The sequence below is a fragment of the Humulus lupulus genome, chromosome 8, assembly GCF_963169125.1.
Source record: "Humulus lupulus chromosome 8, drHumLupu1.1, whole genome shotgun sequence".
NCBI classification, from domain to species: Eukaryota; Viridiplantae; Streptophyta; class Magnoliopsida; order Rosales; family Cannabaceae; genus Humulus; species Humulus lupulus.
In genome coordinates, this window is record NC_084800.1 from 77,461,682 (window position 1) to 77,482,067 (window position 20,386).

Here is a 20,386-nt window from a genome sequence, read left to right on the forward strand (position 1 = left end):
TTTGATGAATATGGCTTTGTTTTTCCATAAAATAAAGTTAGTATTTGATTCCTTAATGCGCAACAAATAAATCATGGCGATTAAGTTGTGAAATCCTCCCCCCTTATCCTTTTCTGTAAGTTTTTTTCATATGATATTTTAAATATAGTATTTTTTTTCTTATTAAGTAGAAGAGAGCGACTAAAACTTCCATTATTGATTAAGGATAAATTCTGTTTAAGCCATGTTATCACAATAGTGAAATAAATGAAATGAGAATTTAAAATTTTCATGTTTCTTAAATTTGTTATTCTATTTTATTACTTCTCTTTTTGCCTAAAATACTCAATTAATCATTGCCTTTTGGCCCAAGTATTTATCTCAAATTGCTCAACATGGTACGTATTTAACTTAGTTTTTTTACAAGTTGGTCAAATTTTTTGATATAGGATAGGAGAGCAAGAACAAAATTTAGACAGTAGCAAATGATAAAGTTTGACATTGTTCAGAGAATGAAAAAGAGATATCTAAAATTTTGAGAAGTAATTGTTATATATATACATTCACATTTCTTTTGAGTATCTTGTTGACTTTGTTGCTTACTTATTTTGTTTATTCTCTCCTAACTATTTTTGGGCATCAATTAGTTTCCCTAAAAAATTTTAAACCTTGGAACATCTATTTAGTTTTTTGTGTTGTGGGATTTGGTTTCTTGTGTTTCATGCGTAAGCACTACAAGAAAAAATGCTTTTAATAACACCAAAAATGTGTTATCAAAACATACCATAACACTTTTTGATGTGTTAAGACCGACTATGTTATCGTAGGTCAAGGTACTTTACATAACACTTTATCATTTTTTCCAGATGTGTTATTATACAGTCAACGATAACACACTTTCTGTGTTATTTTAATAAATAGATAAGTGTTTAATTATATTATTTATAGTCGATTATATAACACATTTCAATACTTATAAATTTGTGTTATACTACACTTTAGTATAACACATTTTTTGTGTTATACTACACTTTAGCATAACACATTTTTTTGTGTTATACTACACTTTAGTATAACACATTTTTTATGTTATATAATGAAGTTTGCATAACAAAATTCTTTACTTATAAAAAGTGTTATTGTAATAGATATTATAACACATTTTTCGTATTATTTTAATATTTAGATAAATTTAAATTCTCATTATATATTCATTTATATAACACTAATTTATTCTATTATATTTTTATTTTTTATTTATATAATTAAAATTAGCTTTCAAATGTATACTAGCATCATCAAATGAACTTGATTTTCAAATAATAAAAAGTAAAAACATTCAACATTGTATTAACAATCCACAAATTAGTTTAAAACATTCAACATTGGATTAACAAATCCACAAATTAGTTTAAAACATTCAACACTGTCATCAACAACAAAATATTCTATAAGTATTCAAGTAGTCTTAAATATTCAACATATTCTACAGCTGCCCAACACAAATCCTTCAAAATTAAGTATCATTTTCTATTTCGCTTGTCACATCTGCAAAAATAAACAAAGAAATATTTTATTGTTATTATCTAGCATCAAAAATTACTTCAAGAAAAATGCTATGGAAATTATCATTTTCACTTTAACCTGAAATATCATCAAACAGAAAAGGATAGGGGGTCCCTGAAAATTGAGGGATTAAAGGCAGAAATGGACCAATTTCAATTCAAGCCGAGATATATGAATACACACGCCTTTCACCTGGTTGAGGTAAGCAAGTCCAGTGGTATTTGGTATAGAAATCAAATGGAGAAAATCATAAACATGAAGTACTATCAGGTATTTGGTATGACTCAATAAATTAAAATAGTGGATGCCACAGAACCAATAAAAACCCCTCAATAGAATCTAATCATTTGCTTGGGAAATTATGCAAGAGAAAAAAATATAGAAGTTCTACAATTAAAATTGGTAGTGTTAGTTCAAAACAGAAAGACAAAAAAATCCAAATAATTAACCACATTTTGAACCTAGAAACACTTCAATGCCTCCTGTGCAACACCATATACAATACATTATGCTCTGTTCTCTGTTTTTCCCAAATGCATAACTTTCTCTCACTTTATATATATATATATATATAGTTCAACAAAAATGCTCTAAAGTGAAATTACAATATACCAACTATTGGAGTAAAAAAGAACAGCTTAAAAAGTTAGCTCCATTGGTATAATCAAAACTTACAACTGAGTCAAGTTTTGGTATTCTCCAATATTTGGTGGAATTGAATCAGAGATATTGTTATTCCTAAGTACCTTGCAAGGTGTATTAACTAGTTTACATAATAATTTCAAAACAGTGAATAAAGAAAAGAGAATTGTGAGCATAAATCTTGTTGTTATTCCTATGAGTACCAATATGATGCATATTCATTAAAAAGAAAAAGATAATATACTAATCTGGCACTTCATTTTTAGATGAAGTTACAAATACCAAATTTCTTCTCATAGATTGACCAACCAACACAAGTGGGTGCTGCCCCAACTTATTTTTTTCATTATACTGAAAAGATGGGAATCAAAAACACTAAAGACCGATTTACTAGAAAAATGATAAAAATAAAAATAAAAACCTTGTTAATTTATATACTTATTTATTTGTATGGAATGTGTATCATTATTTATTGATTATTTCCTTTACAGATTAGATTGATCAACACTCTTTAATCCCAATGACCCCAAATGACCATTCTCGACATGGGAAAATTCATTTCTTATCTTCTCCTAAAAAAAAAGCTAAAAAATTGTTATTGTTAAATACAAAGTTTGTAATAAAGATTAGATCAGGCTACAAAAACAATGCTAGTCCTTGAGGTTTTGCTAGGAGTAGAGTCCTTATTGGTCTATGATTAATAGAGGGATTTGCTACTCATTTTTCAGCTCTTTTGTTTTGCTTCATCAAACTCTATATATATTACCTTTATTAGTTATATTCAAAGGTATCATGTAGAGTTATTAATGACCGAATATTACTTATGTATTCCACAAATACTCTACATGGCTATCTATCTAAATGGAATTTTAACAAATTTGACCATATATTATAAACAAGGTAGCAGACAAAAGTGAAAGAAAAAAATGAATAAACTTATACAGTACACAAATAGCAAACATTCAAACTCAGATTTAGAGCATTGATCTCTTTCATATTTATAGAATACCAATAAAGCAACAACAAATGACATGATAACACCAGTTATATACACATATCAAGAAAAATGCTCTGTATGTGCATGTTAAAAAATTCCCATCCAATTCACACAAACCATGTCTTATGGTCGATTCTAAAATATATTCACAAGAACAATGCATTTGTTATGTTCAAAATTTCCAGGTATGCTTTAAAATATCTATATTGTACGTGTCTTCAAAATCAGTATTTTCTTTAAGTTCTATTCGGTTTCAAATGAATTTTAATGTTATGCCATGAATGTTGGCTAACCCTCAATGGCAATTGTTACTTTGTTAGAATAAAACCTTGTCAATTTCTTTATAGACCATATACTTCTTGGATTTGCAAGGTCAAAATATTACTTAGCTAAAATATTACATTAATAGATGAATGAAGTAAGGGTAGAGACTCTTGCCATAAAATGCTCTCCACTTGCAAATGTAAAAGCCAATTAAAATCAGCCCACAAGTTACAGTGCGCAGGAGAGATGTCACTTTCAGAAAATGAAACATCTTCTACTGATCCTTGAGAAACTGGAGTTTTAATGATGTTTTCATGGCTAATTCTTGGAGGATTTGATTTTGTTACAGTGCGCTTTATGGGTGTCTTCCAAGCAACATGTTCACGATTGAGCTGAATGACCAAAAACAGAGAAACACAACTTAGAAGTTCATATTGTGGTGTGCAAAGAGAAATTTAACACTAATTTTGGAAATCGATGGTGAGATAGATGATATAGCATAGAGAGTACCAGTTGTTTTTCAAGAATGACCTCTCTCTTGTGTCCAACACTGCAGTCAGTAAAGAAAAAATAATAATCAGTGGAAATAGATCAATCACAACAATCGGGGAATAGAAAACGCATAATATAAAGGTGAATACAGCAAGGTCAATCTCTATTAAATATATCTTCGATTGTATATTTAGGAAGGCACCACTAATCAGTAAATAACTAACTTCATGAGCTCTAACAGCAATTCAATCTACAACTTCTCATTCGGTTTTGAGCACAGGAAACCAATTATTTGACTTCAAAGAGACTTTAACTACAATTGTTGTATACTTTTGCTCCAAAGAAAGACAATCCCATTAGACATGCACATTGCAAAAATGGTACAATTAGCTAAACAGTGATTACATTAGCAAATATAAGTATTACAAGTCAAAGTTGAAATTTTAAAAGAAAAAGAGTAATTGCATAGTACAAACTATTTCATCAATACATTTACTCATAATAATCTTTGGTCACGTTCACATTGCTCTTATATGTGTATACACATGTAAGTTTAGGTCCTAGGATAAGGTGGCTAAGCTCAACTACATATTCAAGTTTTTAAAATAGTTTAGGCCCTAGGATAGGGTGGCAAAGCTCAACTACATGTTCAAGTTTTTAGAATAGTTTCTTTTGTGGTCAAAGTGATCTAGTCCATAGAGTAATAAGAACCGTCAATAATATACCACATTTATATTTATATATAGACTAAAAAATGCCTCTTTTAACAAGTGCAGTAACTAGAAAAACAAAAACTCCTAATAAGTAGCATGAAACAAAATTAGTTAGTGCTTCAAATTTTTAGAATGGCAGTCACTTATAGATCAAGGTACGAACCTCTCTTATAGTTCATGAATCATTATCAAATATATACATAAATATCTATATGTACTAATATATATTGAAATTTATTTCTATTATTTTTTTTTCTTTTCTTTCTATACAGAGTTTATCCAACGAAAGAAAGGAAATACTTGAATTCATTTATAGTAGTAAAATTTTCAAATCGAATGGTGGATTAACAGTAGTTATAGCCACAACTCACTATCACAACAGTCAATATCTATTTATATATATATATTTATATTTACACACATAAGCAAGGAACGAGCTGCAAGAAGCAAAATAAGAGCCAAAATATATTGGACATTTAACACTCAAGTAAAAACAAATAGACCTTTAGCTCCAAATGTTAGAGTTATCAAATCAACATTACAATTAAAAAATAGAGCCATTAAAGCTTTCTTATCAGTAGCAAATCAATGAAAAACGATATGTATTTTTCATCCTCATCTTCTTGGTAACACTATGTAATGACCCACTAATCTAGACTATTTGGACCATTAACGAAACTATACATAAAACTTACATTTTTACGAAAATACCATAATTTTATTGAGTAACTTGTAAAAATAAGAGTCACTTACAAATAAATAGAATACTAAGAAGGATTTGGGATCCCATTGTCTTTAAAAACAAAACATGATTTAAAGGAAAACAATTACATAAGAAAATGCGGAAAATACATATAAAACCATAAAAAATTAAAATGAGACTACATCCTCGAATCGAATAACGCTCGGCCCCTTGACTCCATTCATCATCGATACACATCCTCCAAGCGTCACGAATCTTTCCACCTCTAAAGCTTATTTCCTGCACATAAACAGAAAGGAATGAGCCTAATGCCCAGCAAGGAAAAATCTAACACATAGTCATACACATCAATTTCATAATAACGTAAAGACATATCATAACACATAATACACTTATTATAATGGCCATTATTACTTGGGGTCCCATAGACTAAACAAGCTTATGCCCATGAGATTAGTGGGGTCCTACCAGCTAAATAGGCTTATGCCCACAATCTTTTTGGGGTCTTGTTAGTCAAATAGGGCATAAGCCCAAGCCTACAAACATACACATTCATAACATATTCATAACATATCAAAACATAACACATAAGACAACATAAACATAAACATATAGATTCTAGCCTATTTTCCTTACCAAAGTTACCGGGATATAATGGACTGAGTTAGGACTTTTGGAACACTCCTAAAACCATATGAGAAAGAGTGAGTCTTAAGAAGAAGAAGAGATGAAAATGAATAGGAAGACTAAACCATTAAAAGAAAATATTCTTACCACAACTTATGTGCTTAAGAACTTGGATTCCCTAACCAAAATAAGAATGAGGTTAGGAAACTGAGTAGAAGACTAAGAGAAGGGAAACATAACATAAATGAACTAGAGTTTCGGGTTTACCTCAAAGACTTGCAAGATCAATCTAACCACAACCGAAATACTAACGAATCTCACTTCCCAAAGTGTTTGATAAGCTTATGATGTTTAAGCTTATGATTTTTCCCAAACCAGGTGTTTACACTCTCACACTTACTTAGCACTAACAGCTTCTGAACTTAGAGTAAAAGGTGAAGAAATGGCTGGGTACTAGGTCCTATTTATAGAGTTTGGGAATGAAAATATCTTGATTTTACTTGAATAAAAATAATGGCTTTTTAGGTGAAAATCATTTGAATAATCGTTCAGCAGAGGCTGAAGACTCGTTCAAAAGATGCTGGACTGTTGAAGGAGTTTGAATGGCTGAAAGGAAATGAATTCAAAAGAGTTTGAATTTATGCTGAAGGAGGCGATATATCGCCCCCTGTAGGCGATATATCGCCTGGGCCAGTATGCCCGAGGCGACCGTGCATCATCTCGTGTTTTCCGTATCTACGTGCTGCGATATATCGCCCCCTATAGCTGCGATATATCGGCACACGCTGAATATTTAAACACGAAATTACACATTTTTAGCTAAGTTTGAATGGAGTAAACAGCCTTGACTAAGCCCTCAACGTATTCAAAGCTGCTGACTGACCGACCCTATAACATTCAAACTTTACCCTTATTTAATTTAATCCTCAAAAATACTTAATCCTTAATTACCATTCATAACATGTGCTTAAAATCCTATTGGTTGATATCTAAACCTTATAATATAATAAATATAATCCTTAATATCAGTCACATTAATCAAACCTTAGGTTATACTTAATATTCTTAAACTATAGATTAAACTTAGAAAATCTATAAGTACTACTATGAGTGTCCAAATAATTCCCGGTCTGAACCAAAAATCCACAGTTACATACTATAATACTACACATACTATAATACTACTAACCAATTAGCTAAGTAAAGTTCTTGGACTCTACACACTATCTCTATCATCATGTCACAGAATGTATACATGCATACTTGTTTATATATATATATATTTATATACACTTATATACACAGACAGAAAAAAGAAATTAAGAAATCATACCATTCAAGAGATGCTTCTTTTTGGTAAAAATATTTATACCGATCATCATCAACAAGCTTCTGTAGGAAATAAATCATAAGTATAAAGTAAATATTTTTATTGTGAAAACTTAACTAGTAATTAAAAAAAAAAACTATTTTAGCCCAATAAACAAAGTAGTAATCATTGTTAAATTAAATAAAATAGTATCATATACTTCTATACAAAAAAGAACAAGTTGTCTTCCAATATGTCAAGCATAAGGCCAAATCAGTTCTTAAAAAATATCAATAATACATTTAAAATACATGTCACAAGCCTAAGCTCAACCAAAACTAGTCCAAATTGAAAAATGCTTCTATATGTTTTAGAGAACTCAATCTTTTTAACATTTTTTTGTCACCCAAGTACACATGCTGACGTACGTGCTTCTTGTGAGCTAATTAGTTATAGATATAACAAATTTCTTCATATAACAGGCAATCTATTAGCATTCCCACTGAGGTCTCTCTCACTCTTACATTCTCTAGATCCCTTTATTCTATAAATAACCACTTTACTTAGGTAAACTAAGCCCTATTTATAGGCTTGAGATAGATTACATAAATAACAAAAAAGACAAGCTAGCAATAAACATTTTATAGGCCTAGATCTTGCCACAAAATTCAGATATATATAGAAAGATTACAAATAGCACCTTTCAGATCAGGCGACAACAAAGAAAATCTAAAAAAAAAAATATTAGAAATCGAAGATAGAAATGAAAACCCTGTTGGATGAAGAGATGAACTCTATCTCTAAACAGAGAGATACACCACAAAATGTAAGAAACCTATCATAACTTAAAAAACTTTCAAAAAGATCACTCATGCAACTAAGAAGTTTATGCTCAGTCTAATATAAATTAAAATACTAAATAAGAGGAACACCTCATGTAGTTAATGACCATTAAACAAATAAGCTCCAAAGCTTTTTTAGAAGTTCAATAATGGTATCATGAATCAATATGCTTTGATTTACAACAAAAATGAATTTAATTTTGTGAAACTACAGAGTATACGGAATAACCTATATATGACATTAGACATAAATTTAACTTGAATTTAATTGCATATAGCCTACACCAAGACTTAATTGCTTTGATTTCATTAATAAAGATAATGTCTTACAAATAAATTTATGCAAATGTATAAATAATGAAGAAAAAAAATAATCTGTCACACACATAATAAACACACAAATCTACTGAGTCATTCGCTATTGAGGCATTCATTCAAACACCTTGATTGCATAAACTGTAATCTATATATAATGTATAAATTGTTCATTAGTTCATAGCATTGAGAAATCAAAATACGTTTCTTAGATAAAAATAAAATAAAAGACATTTACATATTTCATATCGCACACATACATATAACATTCTTAAATCCACTATAAAATTTATATTTTTTTGAAAGTGGTCATTCCTTTTTTTTTTTAAGTTCAAAACATTTAAATACACAAATATATAACATTTATAAATCCACAATAAAACACCCTATTTTTTCGAAAGTGGCCATTCCTTTCTTCTTCTTTTTTAAATTTAGAACAAGCATAGAGAGAGAAAAAAATTACCCTGTTGCTTACTTTCTGACCAAACAGAGAGAAGCAAGACCTACCAAAGAATTTCTCCAAAACAAAGAGAATAGGGACAAAGAAGAAGAAACAGAGATAAATCTAAAGAGAAGAGGAAAGAGAGAGATACACATAGAGACTTTGGGCATTATTCAGCAAGGAATGAGAAAAAGTGGCTTGACATTCACCAGTAAACTCAAAACCAGAGAGTACATGATCACCCAAATACTATGTTTTGTAAAAGGGTTGGAAAAAAACAAGCTTCAGGTCCACAAAAGCACTACTCCTCAAACAAGCCATAACTAGCTAACACACTATGGCCAATTCAGGAGCATTTGCATCTGCTAACACACTATGGCCAATTCAGGAACCAATTTTTAATTAAGTTGAAATACTCTCTATATCTATGCAGTTCCCTAAAAACAATTAATTAAAAAAAAATGAAATCCATAGCATGATAACTGATTATTGAAGAAGAAGGAAATAATAGAAAAGAAAAGTAAGCCATATTTCAAAGTATGAGATCATAATTTTTTTAATTTTACTTTGTCTTACAATTGTCATTATCATGGCTATAAATATATTATCATTTTGCATTTCTGTATAACTTACACAATATTCTAAACTAAGTAGACCTTTAAGAAAACTAATAAAATACCTCCTCCTCATAAACAAAGGTGCCGAAAATTGGCCCCCTTGGTCCTCTAAAACCAATACAGGATCCATCTATGTCCACCCTTGTTCTTTTAGTTATCATAAATGAAGTACAAATAGTAAACATATGAAAGAATATAAAATATTTTTATAACACTATGTTGTTGTACTCTTAGCATATGCATGAATAGATTTATATATATATATATAAATATATATATATATATATTAGTGAATGATTGTAAGTGTATGTATATAATATTATACCACTTTTATTTTCACAAAAGTTGGTCTCACGTGAAATTATATGATGATGCTTCATGAAACGTAATGATATATAGATATATCTTTTTAGAGGAAGAAAACTGTATAAGATGATTCTTTTGTGCACCAAAATGCTTAGATTTTAATATTAGACACAACATCATTTTATGAGCCCATTTGTCTTATGTACAATCCATGCTTGCCACCGTACCCAGATGGCCACATAGCAGGCAAGCCTTCACACACACATGCAAAAAAAAAAAATCAACTAGTGTCTAATAGAATAAGTCTTATTAGTGGTCTAGATAATAGGAAACTCTAAATAAAATTAAATAAAAAAATTGAAGGGTTCCATAAAGCCAACCTCAGGGGACTATCTACAAACACTTGGTAAGCATGTAAAAAATCCTAAAATGTTAATCTGGAAAACAAATCTAAAAACTCTAACATTTAACTATTAGAGTACATCAACTGAACAAAATCAAAAGACAAAAAGATATAACAGTTACCTCTACAGAAGAGACTCCACAATTTCTGAGAGAAGGCTGGTTTCTTCGACACTGGAAGACAATGGAAGAGTGTGTGCACTGTATATGCACAAGAGGGTAAATATCATAGAAATCTTAAAACGTGAATTCAATGCACCAAAATGCATAAATACAAACAAAGCCTAAAAAATCAACTAAAAAAGAATAGCAACTCTCGCCGTTAAACCATGGCATTCATTGAATATTTCCGTGTTTTATCACTGATAAATCTTGAAGTCTAGGCTTTTCAAGTTTTTTTTATTGTAAAACTGATTACTCTCAACCCTTCATGGTTGAAGGAAAGCAGCATGCGACAAGCCCAACGACTGGGAAAGGATGGTTGACAGAGAGATAGAGAAAGATGAGAGAGAGAGTGAGGAGTTCGGATGTAGTACCAAGCCGAAGAAATGGGGAAAATAAATGGGTCTCAGAAATGTTGAAGGAAAGGATGGGTCTCAGAAATGTTGAAGGATACGTCTCAGAAATGTTGAGGAAATGGGTCTGTTGAAGGAGAGAGGAAGTGTTGAAGGAGAGCTCTGAAATGTTGAAGGAATTGGGTCTCTCGGGTATCACAAATTTTCAGGTCTCACAAATTAAAAAAAAATGCTAAGTGGCGCGAGATGGTGTATTATTACCGCCCTTTTTTCATAAAGTGGCCCCATTATAGTACTCTAGCATAATACTTTTTGATTAGTATTATATTCATGTGTTATGGAAATGGGTATTTGGTGTAGTGAAGTGTCAATACATATAAATATATATGTCATGTAGGAGAAGACGGAAAAGGAACTTCATATTATTGTTTTCCCTATTATAAATTCCTTAATCATGTCTAGATAACTCAACTATGCATCAAAAAGTAACTTTTTTTCTTTGGTTGTCTTTCCAAATATAAATTCTCATTAGGACATTGCATATTATATAATGGCAGATGTATAGAACTTTTAAAGAGCAGTTACTGTGAATTAAGTGTAGTGAGATTATTATTTGGTTGTCATGCTAGTCACTTGTCCCTCCTTAGTGACTCTCATTGGTCTATTTTGCCATTTCTGTCCTGTCTTCTCTGTGGAGCCTATTTTTTCTTAAGTTTTCGTAGTAATGTTTCTGCTCTGATGTTGTTCTATTTGTTGTCAGCTTTATTCTCTCTTATGTTTTATAGGGGTGTTGTTATGGGAAGTTTATGGTCTGTTACTTATCATTTTTTTTTGTAGTTTTCACCATGTTTCCTTGTTTTATGTTTCCCCTAGTTTTGTTTGTCTTGAAGTTGGCCCTCTGTCTCTATGGTTTCTAGTTTTTCCTAGGGATTTTGTTGTCTCTGTAGCTTTATAATGGTTTGTATAAATTATATATATATATAAAGGACTTCTTTTTAGGAATTTTGTTGCAGCAAGTAAAATTTAATCAAAAGAAAAAGAAGGGAAGATTTCAAGTGCTAATAGGATAATTAGTTTCTCTTTGAAGCTTGCGTTGTTGTTCAGTAATTTTCCCTCTTTATTTTTTTATTTATTATTTAGAATTTTGCTATTATTTGTTCTAAAGTGCATTTTAGTTTTTATGTATTATTATAAAAGAAGAAGAAAAAACTTACAGTACCACTAATTTGAATCTACATCTTTGTTTATTTTCACCCTATGCTTGCTTCTTTCTCTATGTCCTTAAATCATGAAGCTTTCTTGCCATGGAATGAGATGTCACATATTGTGGAATATTAGTAGAAGATAGTGAGAGTGATTGAGTTTGTATTACTACCTAAGATTGTATTAAATATTAGTGTTTTCATTTTCTTAGTATGTTCGAATATTTTCTTTGACTAAATGAGTTTTATTTTATAAGTTTCCTCTTGTCTTGCATTTTTTTAGTACTTTTATTTGTATTCTTTTAGTTTACTATTAAGTATGAGTTTGAGTATTAACCATTTAATTTCTTATGTAGTTGAGCGAACCGGCGTCAAGAGCATAATGAATCATTGATTGGGTGGCGGAACTATCTTCAAATATTTGATTATGTTTTTTTCGCTTTTTAGGTAAACATGTGGAGGACTAGTAGTTTTTTATGTCTTGAGTATACTTCAAAACTTCAAATAGGAATTTTATGAAGTGGTGATAACTATGGTTTGAATTGAATATTGTAAGGGATGTGAATTGGTTAATGTTATAATTCTCATGTTTTATCATGTCAATTTAATATTAGATTTGTTGATCAATTATGATATTTATTTTATCAAAATACAATAAAAGTTTTTTAATTGTGTAAATCCTAAAATTGGCATATTTTATAGAAATATCTTTTTAATTAAAAGATCAATTTTTGTTTCCCTTTATTGTAATTTTCAGAAATTCACTTTCCCTTTTTGTGAATTTCGGATTATATTAGCTTCCTTATTTAGCTTTATATTGTCTCAATTTGATTATAAAGGGAAGTTATATCTTGCAAATATTCAGTACTTACCCAAAGTCATTTCTGGAATATTTGATTGTATATTTTCGTGCAGCTCAAGAATTGAAATTCAGAAAACTGAATATTTAATGTCATTAATTGTTCTTTCTATTTTGAGCATGTTTTTGATCCGACACAGGTCTGAGCTGTCCCCACCAAAATCGTATCTGTGAATACACATTGTAATTTGAACACAACTTTTATATGTCTTCGGGAGAGGATTTTTACAAGCCTTGCATCGGGAGGATGCAAGCACTCGCTGGCCATTGAAGGGAGTTCAAGTGGTTGAGTGCTTCAATCAAGATCAGATTAGTGAAGAGAAGTACAACAAAGTTGCGGCAAATCTCAAGAGGGAGTCTTGTTTTGTTTAAGTCAATATTTTGTACTTGTGATTCTATATTAATTGGTTTTATTCTCTGGGCGTGGCCCCAAGGAGTAGGTTATCTGAAAGGGTTTCTGAACCTTGTAAAAATTTGTTGTGTTCTTTATGGTTTTGCACTGTCTTTTTATTGTGTTTAGGTTCTGTCGTGACAAGTTCGGATTCTGTCCCAACAAAACTGTAATATGTTTAAACAGTTAATTACCATTTCGCACTTTAATTAATTCACATGGTTTAATTAATTTGGTAATTACTAAAAATGGAATTTCAATTGGTATTAGAGCAGATCTCTAAACTCTTAGTGAGATTTTGTGGTTTTCCTTGTGAAATGTCTATCTTTGTAGAAGGAGGATCTACCACTCGCCCTCCATTACTGAATGATACAAACTATCCATACTGGAAAGTAAGGATGAAAGCTTTTATCAAATCCCTTGATGAAAGGGCTTGGAGATCAATATTAACTGGTTGGACACCACCTGTCGAGACAGATTCGAAATCCGGTAAGACACAGGTAAAATCTGAACTTGAATGGTCTAATGAAGAAGATAAATTGTCAATTTATAATAATAAATCTTTACATTCAATTTTTAATGGAGTCGGTGAAACTTATATAAAATTGATTTCCTCTTGTGAGTCTGCTAAAGATGCTTGGGAAATCCTTCAAACTTAATTTGAAGGAACCACTGATGTTAAGCGATCTAGGCTTGTAATGTTGACCACTAGATTTGAAAATCTTCGCATGTCAACAAAAGAAACCCTCACTGAATTTTATAAAGAATTGTCTGACATTGCTAATGAATATTTTGCTTTAGGAGAAAAGTTGTCTGACTCAATTTTGGTTAGGAAAATTGTTAGATCTCTTCCTGACAGGTTTCAATCCAAGATCACAGCCATTGAGGAGGTAAAGAACCTTGACACCTTGAAAGTTGAGGAATTGATGAGATCTCTTCGAACTTTTGAACTTAATCAAAAGATCCGCTATCAAGAGAAACCAATTGCCGTGAAAGAGAAATCAATTGCCTTGAAATCTTCCAAAGAGAAAATGGAAAGCTCAGATGAGGAAGATGATGATGAAATGATCTTGTTATCAAAAAAAATTAAGAAGTTTATGAAAAAGATTGGTAAGAAAAACATGTATAAATCCTCCAAAAGTAATCATTTTTCAAAACCTTTTGAATCTACTAATAACACAGGTATTCAATGCAGGGAGTGTGAAGGTTTTGGACATATTCAATCCAAATGTGCCAATACCTTAACGAAAAATAAGAAGGTCTTGGCAGCCACTTGGAGTGACAAGGAATCTGAAAGTAGTGATGAGGAAGAAAATTATAATCTTGCCTTAACTTCTGTTTTTTCTTGCTTTCCTCTTTCTGTGAAGGTGAATGAGAACCTTGTTTGTTTAAATAATACTATTTCAACAGATGAGGGTTCCCATGGTGATTCGAATGAATCCGATTTGGATGAGGATTCCTTGAAAGAATCATACAAAAACATGTATGATCAATGGTTGAAAGTATGTTCAGATAATCGTTTGATGGCAAACAATAACATAGTTCTCAAGAAAAGAAATGAAGAGCTTGACTCTCTTGTTAAAAATTATGAAATGGAGATTGTTGCTAAAGATTCTAAAATCAATCGTTTGTCTAATGAAGTTGATAAAATTGTGAAAGGTGTCAAATTGCTTAATCATAGATCTATGGTTTTGGATGATTTTCTGCTTGCAGGTCAAAAAGCTTGTGATTTTTCTAGGTTAGGATCAAATGGATCTAAACCTAAAGGAAAAATAATTTATATTTCTGGAAATTTTCCTACTGTTTCGACAACTGACCCTTTTGCAGGAACAACTCAAACTCATGTGGCATCATCTTCTCAATCTGTCACAACACATGAGAAACAGACCATAAATTTTGAGAATAAAAAAACTGGTCATTTTATTCCAATTTGCAATTTCTGTGGAGTGAAGGGTCATATTCGACCTAAATGTTTTACCTTGATTAATTTTCTTCAAAAAAATTACTTTAATCATCATGGTAATTTAAGACAAATTCTCTTGAAGAAAAGGACACGACCTAAGAAAGTTTGGGTAAGTAAAAATGAATTCAAATGTCTTGCTGCCTTTACTTGTCTTAGAACATGTGCTTTTAACTCTTGGTATTTTGATAGTGGTTGTTCTAGGCATATGACAGGTAACAAAAGCATACTCACTGACTTCAAGACTTTGAAAAATGGGGAAGTCACATTTGGAGATGGTAAGTCTTGTAAGGTACTTGGTAGTGACACTCTAAATTATGAAGGACTACCAAAGTTGCAAAATGTTCTTTTGGTTGATGGACTTAAAACTAATCTAATTAGTATAAGTCAAATTTGTGACCAAGACTTGTTTGTAAATTTTTCTCATGATAATTGTTTTGTGCTTGACCAAAATGGAAATTGTGTTTTGAAGGGTTATAAATATGTTGACAATTGTTACACATTATCTCAATCACGCAGTTGTCACACCAACACAAGGAGTGATACTAATTTGTGTCATGAAAAACATGATCATGTGGTTTTTGAAAATTTGAGAAAAATTGGAAATGTGAGTCATGTTCATGATTTACCGAATTTAAGTAAATATTTTTTTGGTACATGTGAACCATGTCGATTGGGAAAACATTTGAAAATTTCCCATGAAAAATGTTTCAATGTTGGAGTGTGTGCTCGCTTCCAAGGGAACCCCATGGAGTCTCATGTGATTGCTGTAAAAATAATTATTCGTTATATCAATAATACTCTTGGTTTAGGCATTTGGTACTCCAAAGAAACAAACTCTAACCTTGTGTGTTATAGTGATGCAGCTTGGGCAGGAAACACCGATGACCGCAAAAGTACAAATGGTGGTTGTTTTTACTTAGGAAACAATTTGGTCTCCTGGCATAGTAAAAAACAAAACTCCATCTCCTTGTCAACAGCCGAAGTTGAGTACATAGCTGCTGGAAGCTGTTGTACTCAACTTTTGTGGATGAAACAAATGTTGGCTGACTATGGGTTTGATCTTAAAACTTTAACCATTTTTTGTGATAATACAAGTGCTATTAATATCTCCAAAAATCATGTTCAACACTCTCGCACCAAACATATTGACATTCGTCATCATTTTATTAGGGAACTTATTGAAAACAAAACATTGATTTTAGAATATGTTGAGACTAACAAACAAATTGCAGATACTTTTACTAAAACTTTAGACACAGTCAGATATGATTCCCTCAGGAAATCCTTGGGGGTTTGTTTTATTTGAAATTGCCAATAAATTGATTATCTTTCCTTGCATATGTGTTTGTGTAAATCTTTTGTCCTGTTTGGAAGAAATTTGATGAGCATTTTTTTTTATTTTAGAAAATGAACATTATAAGTCTTATACTTTGTTAGGAATAAAAAACCATATTTGAAAAATTATAGACCAATCCAATTTATATTTGATCAAATCATTATGTTTGTATGAGCATTCCTTCATTCAGTTTCTTTTTCAGGCTCCATTTTGGAAAAGAGCTACCTATACTGATGTGTGAATGCCGACACTGAGTAAGTTGGTACCAGGTAATTAGCAATTATATTGGAGGATACTCTACCAATGTAAAAGGCTACCATCAGTATAAGAGTTATAGCCTCCATTATAGTTACAATTTGAAAAAGGCTACAATTGCCAAATATGGGCAATGCCCCTAGCTTTAAAAGGCCAAAAAGAAACGCAAAATTGATTACACATGCACACACACATGCTTGTTGACTAGACTGTGTAAAATGGTTGTAAGACTCATACATATAATGAATTGATTAAAATATGTTTTGTGATTGGTATATTTTTCGAATTATGGTCACTTAGTATTTGAATTATAACTCATTTCTCTAATTTGTGAAAAATATGGTTATCTTGTTTCTTTTGAACAAGACTTGGCATTTACATGGACACATATGGTATGGCAATTTACATTCTATTTTCGGCAATTTTTTTAATAAAATAAAAAAAATAATGATAAAATAAAATCTGTTTTGGACCGTGTACTTAAAAAAAAAGGATTTGAAAAATTAATTGATGCAATTTATTTGTTTGATCTCAATATATTCTAAAGTATTCAAAAAGTTTCCAATTTTGAGGTGTGAAAGAATTTGTTTTAAAAAGGAGATATTTTGCCATAAATCACATTAAATTCGATTACCCATTTTTGGTTACCCAGTTTTAAACTTGCCTCATTTGTTCTCCGAATTCTCCATATATTCGGATTCACCTTGGCTGTTTAATTCTCAGAGTTTTCTTGTTTTTCTTTCTCGCTCACTTGTACCCAAGTTGTTTAGGTTTTTGTTCTTTGTGTGTCTTCATTTGTTTCTCTTCTAGCAGCCATGAAGACCAAGGAGCCTAACACCCCTGCTGTCCTGACTGCTCTCGCTTCTGTCCAGACAGGAATTGCAAGTCTCTCTGAACGGTTCACTAACATGGAAGATGCTCAGCGCCAAATTCACGATTCGTTGGCAATCATCAATGCATCTACCACTCCAGCTCCATGACGGTTATCGTTCCTTTCGATCTATTTTTTTTTTATAAATGTAAAAGAACACTAAAAGTGTCTTTGTTTTTGGGTTTTGTTTCGTTGTTCTTTGGCATTTTCTTAGACAATGAGGGGGAGAGAGAGTAACTCTATTTTTGGTACTTTGCTTATGTTGTTTGACCTGTTTTTTCTCATTGGTTTTTGTTAACTGTTTTATCTTGTGCTTTGGTTATTTTTGGCAGGGAGAGTCATTTTGTGACTTACTTGTGTTTTGCAGGGATCTTTTAAAAATAGATATGCTTTGTCTATAAAATTTCCAAAGGGGGAGATTGTAAATCCTAAAATTGGCATATTTTATAGAAATATCTTTTTAATTAAAAGATCAATTTCTGTTTCCCTTTATTGTAATTTTCGGAAATTCACTTTCCCTTTTTGTGAATTTCGGATTATATTAGCTTCCTTATTTAGCTTTATATTGTCTCAATTTGATTATAAAGGGAAGTTATATCTTGAAAATATTCAGTACTTACCCAAAGTCATTTCTGGAATATTTGATTGTATATTTTCGTGCAGCTCAAGAATTGAAATTCATGAAACTGAATCTTTAATGTCATTAATTGTTCTTTCTATTTTGAGCATGTTTTTTATCCGACACAGGTCTGAGTTGTCCCCACCAAAATCGTATCTGTCGGATCAGCATCTTCTAAAAAAGGCAACTCTTCATCAATCAAGAATATCTTCAATTATTCTTGCCTTTATTAGGAGATTCTTTCTCAGCCTTTATGAGCACGAAAAAGGACTCTATAAATAAGGCTCTAAAGGTAGTAAGAAAAGTGAACTCTTAGGTGCATAATTTGTGAGTGTATTGTAATATTTGTGAGAGTTCCTTGTTTCTATTCAAGATCATAGTATTCACGTGATCTTGTAGAAATATGAGTGTTTAGTTTTTTGTGGTGAGTTTATACCACATTCAAGAGTGAATACACATTGTAATTTGAACACAACTTTTATATGTCTTCGGGAGAGGATTTTTACAAGCCTTTCGTCGGGAGGATGCAAGCACTCGCTGGCCATTGAAGGGAGTTCAAGTGGTTGAGCATTTCAATCAAGATCAGATTAGTGAAGAGAAGTACAACAAAGTTGCGGCAAATCTCAAGAGGGAGTCTTGTTTTGTTTAAGTCAATATTTTGTACTTGTGATTCTTTATTAATTGGTTTTATTCTCTGGGCATGGCCCCAAGGAGTAGGTTATCTAAAAGGGTTTCTGAACCTTGTAAAAATTCGTTGTGTTCTTTATTGTTTTGCACTGTCTTTTTATTATGTTCAGGTTCTGTCATGACAAGTTCGGATTCTGTCCCGACAGAACTGTAATCTATTTAAACAGTTAATTACCATTCCGCACTTTAATTAATTCACATGGTTTAATTAATTTGGTAATTACTAAAAATGGAAAAAGAAAAAAAACACATAAATAATGTTTTACAAGACAATTACAAATCTATTATATGTGTAGACTACAAAATTAAAATAATGTGGAGCCTTTATAATATTTAAGCTTGTTTTGTATATATATTATAAGTGTGATAAAATGTTATACTTTACAAAATATAATTAACTAAAAATGCTATAACATAATCAATTATAACAGTTGGAAAGTGTTATCCAAATTTTCAAGAATAAACTACAAGTTTGTAATAAACTACTCTAAAAGAATGTTATTATTTAATATTATAGCAACTAATATGTGTTATTGAATAGTTTAATAGAGCATTAAACATATCATCTGAAAACTGTTATCGAAAAGTCTACATTTTTAATAACAGGAGCTACGTTAGCGTTTTGAAAAGTGTTATAAATACTTCCAGTTAGCAGTTTTCAAGTGTTATAAAATCTGTTTTTTCTTGTAGTGAGTGCTTGAACGAGAAACTGTAGGTTGCTTTTTAGATGACCAAGAGACTAAAGAAGAGCCCAAATAGACACACAAACCAGAAGTAGAGCGCCTGTCATCCGGGTCAGACGCCCAAGTAGCATCTAAAAACCAACAATATCCAAAGAGGAGTTGCTACAAATGTGAAGGCAATGGGAAAGAGTTCCTTTAAGATAATGCAGCAGCCGTTTGACAATTTTCCAATGAGATTCAAGAGGCTTGTGCATAAATTGAGACACCCTATTGACATCATAAGAAATCTCTAGTCGAGTGATGGTGACATATTGCAAAGCACCTACTAAGCTTTGGTACAGAGATGGATCAGCGATGGGATCACTGCCAAAGGCACTTAATTTTTCTCCACCACACATGGGTGTAGGCAAGCTGTTGGAAAATTGCATCTTAGCTCGGCATAATACATCAGTAATATACTTCATTTGAGATAAATGGTAGCCTTGTGAAGTCCTTTCAACTTGAATGCCTAAGAAATAATGCACATGTCCAAGATCTTTGAGAGTAAATGTTAAATGAAGCTGAGAAATGAGTGACATAATCTCAGTAGAGGAGCTCCCTGTAAGTAGAATATCATCTACATAAACTAGTACATAGGTGATATGAGAAGAGGTGCATCTAATAAACAAAGAAGAGTCAGCCCGAGATGGAGAAAAACCAAAAGAAATGAGAGTAGTGCTTAGTTTTTCAAACCAGGCCCTTGGAGCTTGCCTCAAGCCATATAATGCCTTATGTAACTTGCATACTAGC